Below are 11635 nucleotides of genomic sequence, written 5' to 3' on the forward strand. Positions count from 1 at the left end.
CCCAGAAACTAAGGTGAAAATCCGTGAGAAATCCCTGGGGAGGCACAGCCCAGTGTGGCCGGGACAGGAGGCGAGGCACATTTCCGAGTGGAAGTGGCTACTCAGGTCACTCAGGGTCAGGCTAGAGCAAGTCCTCTCCTACCTGCACCGCCCTGGGGTGACTGCCCGCCCAGCACTGCTCTCGTGAGTTTACTGTTCTTAGGCTAAAAGGGCAGGGAAGTTCCCCAAGGGGCAGGATAGGCCAGTGAGGATGAGCAAAAAAGGATGTTTGAACCATGTTATGTCACCCTATACTCTGACCTCAGGAGCACCCTGGCCACCTTCCCTAAACTTATATGGAAGGTATTGCCTGGGGATAAAGCTTTCTGTCCCTCCCCCCAAGTATCCTATCTAATAAAAGAGTAATATGCAAATTAACCATAACTTCACGCCAAAGATGGCAGCACCCATAGTGGCAGGGCAGGACGCTGGTGGTGTCACCCTGGCAACGTGAGCCCAGCAGGCATTGCCTTGACGATCTGCGAGCAGGTCATGCTGCCCTGGAGAGGCAAGAACGGCTGCAGACAGGCCCCAGCAGGGCCTACTCGTGGGTCGCCGCAGGGATCCGGGAGCAGGAAAGCTGGGTGCACAGGCAGCCCCCAGCAGGGCCTGCTCCTGGGTCCCCGCAGCGATCTACGATCAGACAAGTACAGCCCGCAGGCAGCACCCAGCAGGGCCTGCTTGTGGTCGCTGTGGCGACCCGTGAGCAGGAAAGCACGGCCCACAGGCAGCCCGCAGCAGGGCCTGCTCCCGGGGGTCCGGGAGCAGGAAAGCACGGTGCACAGGCAGCCCCCAGCAGGGCCTTCTCCCGGGTTGCTGTGGCAATCTGTGAGCAGGCAAGTGTGGCCTGCAGGCAGCACCCCACCCTGGCCACAGCTCAAGGAAGAGAACAACACACAGGCGAGGCCAGGAACCTGAGAGATCAACACAGAGGGGCGCCTGCTCCAAGCCTCCATGGTGTGACTTGGGGCAGGCCCCCAGCAGGCAGACACACAGACACACACACACACACACACACACACACACACAGTGCCTGCTCTGAGCCTCTGCTGCCAGGCTGTGGCTGTCAGTAGGACATCCACTGAGGGCTCCCAGACTGTGAGAGGGGCAGGCTGGGCTGAGGGACCCTCACCCCCCAGTGCACGAATTTCATGCACCGGGCCTCTAGTCCTATATAATAAAAGGCTAATATGCAAATCAACCGAGTGGCGGAACAACTGGTCGCTATGATGTGCACTGACCACCAGGGGGCAGATGCTCAATGCAGGAGCTGCCCCCTGGTGGTCAGTGCACTCTCACAGGGGGCGGGCCGCTCGGCCAGAAGCCAGGCTCACGGCTGGCAAGTGCAGCAGCGGTGGTGGGAGCCTCTCCTGCCTCTGCGGCAGTGTTAAGGACCCCTTGAGGTGCGGGCCTAAACCAGTAGGTGGACATCCCCCGAGGGGTCCCAGACTTCGAGAGGGTGCAGGCTGGGCTGAGGCTCCCCTCCCGCCCAGTGCACAAATGTCATGCACTGGGCCTCTAGTACTAGACTAACCAAGGTGGCTGACCTTGCCCAGGGAAAGTGAGTGGCCATAGGGAAAAACTGAGACACAAGAAGAGTAAATTCTGAGAAAGACCACAAACTGAATACCAGAGGAAGCAGATAAATAGACAGAAAAGTATTTGCATGTGCATAATAAATATCCTCAGGAGGATATTGGAAATATGAGGCTAGACAGGCAGGTATGAAGAAGAACCAGCAGGGGATATTGGGTATGAACAATATAAGTGCCAAAACGATGGAGCAGAAGAACAAGTGAATGAATGGAGATCAGATTGAGGGTTCTTATAGAAGAGGTGAGGAAGGGGCCAACGAGATGGAGGGTTCAAGGGGGACAGAGATGAGGAGGAGAAGCGTTCACGTTTACCTGAGTGCCAGGAGGGGAGGAGATCAGTAGATAAGAGAAAATATCTGAAAAAGACCAGAATTTTCCCAGTTCCTGCCAGTGGTGAATGTGCTCATGGTTTTAATTTTTGCACGTCTGGTAGGCACAAGAAATATTTCATTATTGTTTAAATTTGCATTTTTATTAGATAACTGGAGGACTTTAGTACATTTTCAAGTGTTTATTAGCCATCCTTATATCTTCTGTGATTTGTGCATATCCTTTGTTCATTTTTCTATTGGGTTTCATACCATATTGATTTTGTAAAAGATCCTTATATTCCGGATATGAATGCTGTGGCTGTTTATAACCCTTATAAATATTTTCCCTACTATGACTCTTGTCCTTTGACAAGTCCACAATGCCTTTCTTTGTACAGTGGTTTTAAGTGTTCATATAATCAAATTTTGAATTTTCCTTTATGGTTTTAGGTTTGGCTGAATCATTGCTACCTCTTTAATTACAAAAATGACCTTCCATTTTAAACATCCTCTTATTGTAAAAGCTCTTTCCACAAGTGTTCTAAAGTTTTAATTTTTATTCTTTAGCTTAAAAATATTTAATTAGCAATTATTAAAGTGTTGCTTCTCTTTTCAAATTAATATTACCAGTTATACTTACTTACTTTTATTGATTGGTTTACCTGTAGTTTAATATTTTTGAGGTAACAAATGAATATATTTAGTTTTTAAACATCCCAGGAAGATAGGGAGAGTGTAGAGATGTTTCCTCATTAACTCTCCCCCAAACCTCTCACCTTACCTCATCTCCATTACTAACGGTGCTGGCCTGTCTCATGTGTATCTTTCCGATCGATCCCCTCCTAGTAGGCACTTACACACCGTTATTTTCCTCCATTCAGGGTCTTTAACAACAAACACAAATAGGATTGTTTTATTTGGAAACTGTTTTTGGCCATTACGAGTGTGCTGGGAGATCTTTCGATATCATCGCAGTGTGCGCGCGTGTGTGTGACATCCTTGTCCAGTTGGCTGGTCTTGTAGGAAGAACTGAGAGCTCCCCGCTTCCTCCTGTGACTTGGGAACATCCCGCAGAAATCCCGCCCCTGAAGGCAGATGGGCCCACTCTGACACTTTGTTACTTATTTAGTTTTTCTATGGTTATTGTTCTTTTCTCCCTCCTGTTGAGCCATTTCAGTGGCATACATATTCCAAGAAAATCTTTCTTCTCATCCAGATAAAACAAATCGACCAGAATGAAGCTGTACCTACTATCTTCTCGTGGTTTAAAACATCTGCTCTAGCCGAAACCGGTTTGGCTCAGTGGATAGAGCGTCGGCTTGCGGACTGAAAGGTCCCGGGTTCGATTCCGGTCAAGGGCATGTACCTGGGCTGCGGGCACGTCCCCAGTAGGGGATGTGCGGGAGGCAGCTGATCGATGTTTCTCTCTCATCGATGTTTCTAACTCTCTATCTCTCTCCCTTCCTCTCTGTAAAAAATCAATAAAAAAAATATATTAAAAAAAAAAAACAAAAAAAACATCTGCTCTATAGCTGTAGTCATGTCACTTTTTTTAACCTAACTTTTCAAATTTGAACCTTTTCTTTTTTTTCCTTTTGTTTGACCCCCAGAGGTTTGCTTCTCTCTCTCTATATATATATATTATTGATTTCAGAGAGGAAAGGAGAGGGAGAGAGAGAAACATCAATGATGAGAGAGAACCATTGGTTGGCTGCCTCCTGCATGCCCCCTACTGGGGGGTGAGCCTACAACTGGGGCATGTGCTCTGACCAGGAATCAAACTGTGACCTCCTGGTTCACAGATCAACGCTCAACCACTGAGTCACTGCGGTCAGGCAGGTTTGTTTATTTTAATGGTGTTTTCAAAGAATAGGTTTTGGGCTTTATTTATCAAGCCTACTTTTATTATAGTTGTTTAAAAAATAAATTAGTTTGTGTCTTATTCTTTTTCAAAAGAGCTTTTTGTGTTATTTGCTTGGCTATGTCTTTCATATACTTAAGTATATGCTTCTATACTCAGGGCTATAGAGTTTCCCCTGAATACTTATTGGACACATCCCATTGGTTTTCATAGGTCATGCTCTTATTATAGTCAGGTTCTAGAGAGTTGTTCACTTTAGTGTCTTATTTTCTCTTTAACCCAAGTTGCCATTAGCTTTCTCCTTTGCCCCTTTCATCCTGTTTATTACAAGTCCATTTGAGGATATAAATTTCCTTTTAAATACCAATTTTGCTGAACTCCATCATTTTTAATAAAAAATTTTAAAAAATATTTTTATTGATTTCAGAGCGGAAAGGGAGAGAGAGAGAGAGAGAGAGAGAGAGAGAGAGAGAGAGAGAGAGAGAGAGAAACATCAATGATGATAAAGAATCATTGATTGGCTGCCTCCTGCATGCCTCCTACGGGGGATCGAGCCCACAACCCAGGCATGTGCCCTTGACCAAAATCGAATCCTGGACCCTTCAGTCCGCAGGCCGACACTCTATCCACTGAGCCAAACCATCTAGGGCGAGACTCCATCATCCTGTATAACAAAAGCGTAATATGCTAAGTGTCCGACTATTCATTTGACCATTTGTTTGACCGTTCCACTAATCGCTATGGTGCGCACTGACCACCAGAGGGCAGATGCTCTGACCGGTAGGTTAGCTTGCTGCTGGAGTCCGGCCGATAGGGACTGGGCAAGACTGGCCAGACATGCCCTGGAACCCTCCTGCGGTCCCTCCCCAGCCCACCAGCCCCCATCGGCCCCCATCAGGACTGGGCGAGACTGCCCGATTGGCCCCGATTGCCGGCCTTTAGTTTTTATATAAACACCTATTACCATTGAGTTTCAAACATTTTATAAATTTCTTTATAGAAATTATTTTTGCTTCCAAAATGCATTTTTAAAAAACTCCTCACCCAAGGATGTTTTTATTGATTTTAGAGAGAGAGTAAGGGAGAGAGAGAAACATCAGTATGAGAGAGAAACATCGATTGGTTGCCTCCTGTACGCCCCCCCAACCAGGGATCAAACCTGCAACCTAGGTATGTGCCCTGACTGGGAATCAAACTCGTAACCTTTGGGTGCACTGGACGACACTCTAATTAACTGAGCCACCCGGCCAGGGCCAAAACGCATTTTTAATATCGATTTCTTACTGTCCCTCGTTTTACTGCAACCTGGTAAGAATATGATGGTGCGAGGTGTGCAGGTGCCCTTGCTTACCCAGCACAGGGTCAGTGTTTCAAACGCTCTGAATGAGCTTGATGAGAACATACTCCTCTGTTGGGTGCGGGTTCAGGTCTTTCTGTAAAAACAGAGATCTTACCATCGGCTCTCCTGCTTTTTAAAGCTTCATTTGTTTAGTTGCTCAGGTTTTGGAGTTAGAGGATCTTTGACCGTATCCAGGGTGTTGTTTTGTGCGGAGGCTGAAGGGGTGGGGGAGTGGGAGGACGTTTTCATTAGCTCTCGCTGTGCCTTGCCAGGGGGGCGCCCGTCTCCGAGCTCAGTGAGCAGCTGGTGGTGGCTGCATGCGGAGCTGCATTCCCCGGGTGGGAGAGAAGGGGAAATCCGCCTGTTTGTTTTTGGAGCCGAGACAATACTCTCTTCTCTGCTTCCTGATGGATCAGTGGTTCTCACCCTTGGCTGCACATTAGAATCACCTGGGAATCTTTTTAAAATCCTGATTTCTGGGCCTCATCCTCCGGAAATTCTGTTTCTTTGTTACTAATGTTGTGGTCCCACCCCATAACAAAGAAACAGAATTTCCGGAGGATGAGGCCCAGAAATCAGGATTCTAAAAAGATTCCCAGGTGATTCTAAAGTGCAGCCAAGGTTGAGAACCACTGTGACAGATCTTGGTCAGCTGGCTCCCACCTGGTGAGTCCCATCTCCTCACCTTGTTTTCCAAGCTCAGCTCCAGGGGGGCGCCCCCTCCACCGCCCCTGCCCCTGGCGTGCGCCTTCCCCGCGGGCTCCGGGCTCCGCACAGGTGTCCTCCTCTCTCCTAACACAATTCAGCCTCTGAGACGCCGGCTCCCCCCTGGACGCTAAGGCCCTGGACAAGGACCTCAGCTGTGCCCGGCCGAGGCCGCAGGCACCTTCCCGGATCTCTGCCGTGCGCAGCCCGCAGCCAGCCGGCTGGGCCCCGGGCTTCCCGGGTCGCGGAACTGACCTCAAGGTCAAGTTCCTCGCGGTCCTAACACGCGGCCTGGTGCCCTGTCAGCAAACGCGGCGAGACGGGGCACAGGGCGTCTTCTTTCTGGGCCACAGTTTCCCCATCTGCGAGGTAAACTAACGGGGCCACCCCGCTGACGCTGAGAGGAGGGGGGGGCGCTCCGCAGGTGCGGTGGTCAGACTCGGGGCGAGCGCCGCTGAGCTCGGTTCCGCCCCGGGCCGGGAGGGGGCGCCGCAGACAAGCAGATGCGGAGGGACCGCGGGGGGCGGGGCTCCTCAGCCTGATCGGGAGGGAGGGGCCGCCCCACTCAATCCGGCCGAAGGCTGACAATAGGGAGAGTAATTGTCAATCGCGGTAGTTATTGCTAATTGAGCGCTTGAGCTCCCAGGCTCTAGGCAGACGGCAGACGGGCCTTTATTCTCTCATTCTAGCGCCCCAGTGTGTGGAAGCCTGTGTTTGTGTGAACTGGTTATTAACGAACGCCCAGAGGAGAGCTAGAGGACGGGAGATGAGTTCTGCCACCCCGTGGCTGTGTGACTTGGACGTACGTTTGAGCCTGAGGTTCGTCTACATAAAATGGATTTTTGAAAGCCTCACTGCGTGTGCACATGTGTGTTTGCATGTGCGTGTGTGTGCGTGCGCGTGTGTGCTCACACGTGTGCATTATAGGCTCCCGGAGTGGCGTCGAGGAGTCCAGGGGAGATGCCTGGGAGGCCTTTGACAGCAGGCGTTTGGCGCTGTCGCCCCGTGGTCCTTGGCTCCAATTCAACAGCAACAGGAATCCCCAATCTGGGGAGCAGCGAAGAAGGAAACAGGGCACAGCAGTTCAACTGCGATGCGGGCAGCTATGGAGACCGCGGCTGTGCACAGCTCAGTGGTGTGACAGCCGGATTATAAACAGGCGGCTGCGGAGAGGCCCGGGGCCAGGGCGGAGGAGTCACCCACCCTGGGCTTCTGAGGACCCACGGAACATCCGGATGACTGTGGGGCACGGGGGCTTCTCCTGCAAATGCCCCCAAGGAGGGAGAAAGCTGAGGTCAGACACCGAATCCGGAGTCACAGGGGCCATGGAGACCGACCTGGGCGCCAGCAGCACCTGCCGCCACAGGTTTGGGAAAGAGAGACAAGTCCTGACCCTCTGGCCTATGGCCCTGCTCGAACCTGCTTAGCTCCAGGCCTGCATGTTTTTCTCTCGTTGCATTCATGGAAAGTACTCTTCTAAGTAACCCGGGCTTATCCACTAATTTTATTTCTTGGCTCTTCTCTCCTGATGATGCACTCCTGGTATTGCGGTTGCTGAACCCTGGTGGCTGGGCGTTCTGGCTCGCATCAGCCTTCTGCTCTTCATGTGGTGAGGGTCCTGCCGCGGAGTCTCCCTGTGGCCGGCTGACACGGACATTCCCAGTGGACCAGGCTCTGGCTGCACTGGCCTCTCCACCTCACCTTCCTCACCCTCCTCACCCTCCTCACCTTCCTCACCTGCCTCACCCTCCTCACCCTCCTCACCTTCCTCACCCTCCTCACCCTCCTCACCTTCCTCACCTTTCTCACCTTCCTCACCCTCCTCACCTTTCTCACCTTCCTCACCCTCCTCACCTTCCTCACCATCCTCACCCTCCTCACCCTCCTCACCTTTCTCACCTTCCTCACCCTCCTCACCCTCCTCACCTTTCTCACCTTCCTCACCCTCCTCACCTTCCTCACCTTCCTCACCTTCCTCACCTTCCTCACCCTCCTCACCTTCCTCACCTTTCTCACCTTTCTCACCTTCCTCACCCTCCTCACCTTCCTCACCTTTCTCACCTTCCTCACCCTCCTCACCCTCCTCACCTTCCTCACCCTCCTCACCCTCCTCACCTTCCTCACCTCCTCAACCTTCCTCACCTTCCTCACCCTCCTCACCCTCCTCACCTTCCTCACCCTCCTCACCCTCCTCACCTTCCTCACCTTCCTCACCCTCCTCACCTTTCTCACCCTCCTCACCCTCCTCACCTTCCTCACCTTCTCACCCTCCTCACCTTTCTCACCTTCCTCACCCTCCTCACCTTCCTCACCTTTCTCACCTTCCTCACCCTCCTCACCCCTCCGCACCCTCCTCACCTTCCTCACCCTCCTCACCTTCCTCACCTTTCTCACCTTCCTCACCCTCCTCACCCTCCTCACCTTCCTCACCTTCTCACCTTCCTCACACCCTCCTCACCTTTCTCACCTTCCTCACCCTCCTCACCTTTCTCACCCTCCTCACCTTCCTCAACCTTTCTCACCTTCCTCACCCTCCTCACCTTTCTCACCTTCCTCACCCTCCTCACCTTTCTCACCTTCCTCACCCTCCTCACCTTTCTCACCCTCCTCACCTTCCTCACCTTCCTCACCCTCCTCACCCTCCTCACCTTCCTCACCTTCCTCACCCTTCCTCACCTTCCTCACCTTCCTCACCTTCCTCACCCTCCTCACCTTCCTCACCTTCCTCACCCTCCTCACCTCCTCACCTTCCTCACCTTCCTCACCTTCCTCACCCTCCTCAACGTCCCACCTTCCTCACCTTCCTCACCTTCCTCACCCTCCTCACCCTCCTCACCTTCCTCACCTTCCTCACCCTCCTCACCCTCCTCACCTTTCTCACCTTCCTCACCTTCCTCACCTTCCTCACCTTCCTCACCTTCCTCACCCTCCTCACCTTCCTCACCTTTCTCACCTTTCTCACCTTCCTCACCCTCCTCACCTTCCTCACCTTTCTCACCTTCCTCACCCTCCTCACCCTCCTCACCTTCCTCACCCTCCTCACCCTCCTCACCTTCCTCACCCCCTCTCACCCCTCCTCACCTTCTCAACAATCACCCTCCTCACCCTCCTCACCTTCCCACCTTCCTCCCTCCCACCTTCTCACTTCTCACCCTCCTCACCCTCCTCACCCTTCTCACCTTCCTCACCTCCTCAACCTTTCTCACCTTCCTCACCCTCCTCACCTTCCTCACCTTTCTCACCTCCTCACCCTCCTCACCCTCCTCACCCTCCTCACCTTCTCACCCTCCTCACCTTCCTCACCTTTCTCACCTTCTCACCCCCTCCTCACCCTCCTCAACCTTCCTCAACCTTTCTCACCTTATTCCTCACCCTCCTCACCTTTCTCACCTTCCTCACACCTCGCCTCCCTTTCTCACCCTCCTCACCTTCCTCACCTTTCTCACCGTCCCCTCACCCCCTCACCGTTCTCACCTTCCTCACCCTCCTCACCTTCCTCACCTTCCTCACCCTTCTCACCTTCCTCACCCTCCTCACCTTCTCACCTTCCTCACCCTCCTCACCTTTCTCACCTCCTCACCCTCCTCACCTTCCTCACCTTTCTCACCCTCCTCACCAGCCTCACCTTCCTCACCTTTCTCACCTTCCTCACCCTCCTCACCTTCCTCACCTTCCTCACCTTCCTCACCTTCCTCACCCTCCTCACCCTCCTCACCTCCTCACCTTCCTCACCTTCCTCACCTTCCTCACCCTCTCACCCTCCTCACCTTTCCTCACCCTCCTCACCTTCCTCACCTTCCTCACCCTCCTCAACCCTCCTCACCTTTCCACCCTCCTCACCTTCCTCACCTTCCTCACCTTCCTCACCTTCCTCACCTTCCTCACCCTCCTCACCCTCCTCACCTTTCTCACCCTCCTCACCTTCCTCACCTTCCTCCCGCCTCACCTTCCTCACCCTCCTCACCCTCCTCACCTTCCTCACCCTCCTCACCTTCCTCACCTTTCTCACCCTCCTCACCAGCCTCACCTTCCTCACCTTTCTCACCCTCCTCACCAGCCTCACCTTCCTCACCTTTCTCACCTTCCTCACCCTCCTCACCCTCCTCACCTTTCTCACCTTTCTCACCTTCCTCACCCTCCTCACCTTCCTCACCAGCCTCACCTTCCTCACCTTCCTCACCCTCCTCACCAGCCTCACCTTCCTCACCTTCCTCACCTTCCTCACCCTCCTCACCCTCCTCACCCTCCTCACCTTCCTCACCTTCCTCACCCTCCTCACCTTCCTCACCTTCCTCACCTTCCTCACCCTCCTCACCAGCCTCACCTTCCTCACCAGCCTCACCTTCCTCACCTTCCTCACCCTCCTCACCAGCCTCACCTTCCTCACCTTCCTCACCTTCCTCACCTCCTCACCCTCCTCACCTTCCTCACCTTCCTCACCCTCCTCACCCTCCTCACCCTCCTCACCTTCCTCACCTTCCTCACCCTCCTCACCCTCCTCACCAGCCTCACCAGCCTCACCTTCCTCACCTTCCTCACCAGCCTCACCTTCCTCACCTTCCTCACCCTCCTCACCCTCCTCACCTTCCTCACCTTCCTCACCAGCCTCACCCTCCTCACCTTCCTCACCTTCCTCACCCTCCTCACCAGCCTCACCTTCCTCACCAGCCTCACCTTCCTCACCCTCCTCACCCTCCTCACCCTCCTCACCCTCCTCACCTTCCTCACCTTCCTCACCTTCCTCACCCTCCTCACCCTCCTCACCAGCCTCACCAGCCTCACCTTCCTCACCTTCCTCACCATCCTCACCTTCCTCACCTTCCTCACCCTCCTCACCCTCCTCACCTTCCTCACCTTCCTCACCAGCCTCACCCTCCTCACCTTCCTCACCCTCCTCAACCTCCTCACCTTCCTCACCTTCCTCACCAGCCTCACCTTCCTCACCTTCCTCACCCTCCTCACCCTCCTCACCTTCCTCACCCTCCTCACCCTCCTCACCAGCCTCACCAGCCTCACCATCCTTACCATCCCTGCCAGCATGATGCACCACGCCCCGTTTAAGGCTCTTTACCGGAATTTCCTTGCAGCCCTCCTACTAGAAGTGGAGGCGTGGTGTCTCCCCATTTACTGATGAGGCACTGGAGCTTACAGAGGTTAAGTAACAAGACCAAGGGCATCACCATTTCCATCTCCTCCTCTCTGGTTTGCCCCACCCCAGCCCTTCTTCCTGTGTGCACTTCCCTTCCCAACTTAACAGAGATGCCACCCAAGCCTCTTTGGGCCCATTCAGGGGGCTCGGTGACTTCATCGGCCATCAGCCCTTGGCCCCCCGGAGGTGCTGGAGCTGGCTGAGCTCTCCCAGCTCTGGGAAAGTGGACTGCGAAGCACGCCTTTGCCTTCGGAGTCTCCACAGAGCCTGGCCTAGGCCTGGCCACAGTAAGGGAGCCAGAAGTGCTGGTTTGGCAGTCACCTTGTACTGACTGGTTTAGTGTGGGGTCCTAGAGAGATCTTATTCTATGACCCTCACAGGGCACTCAGAGCCCTGTCCCAGCACACACACACACACACACACACACACACACACAGGCACATGCACACACGTGCCCCCATGCCATCTTGTCTCTGCAGTTTCAGTTCCACCCTCCCCTGCCCATTTGCCCATCCCCTCAAGGCCACGCTCAGAAACCATCTCAGCTGCCCCGTCCTCTCTCCTTCCCTTCCTCATAGAAGAAGTGATGCTCTTCCCGGTCACCAAGCATTTGCTGGGTGCTTAGTGGATGCCAGG

The sequence above is a fragment of the Myotis myotis genome, unplaced genomic scaffold (assembly GCF_014108235.1).
Source record: "Myotis myotis isolate mMyoMyo1 unplaced genomic scaffold, mMyoMyo1.p scaffold_m19_p_15, whole genome shotgun sequence".
In the NCBI taxonomy this organism is placed as follows: domain Eukaryota; kingdom Metazoa; phylum Chordata; class Mammalia; order Chiroptera; family Vespertilionidae; genus Myotis; species Myotis myotis.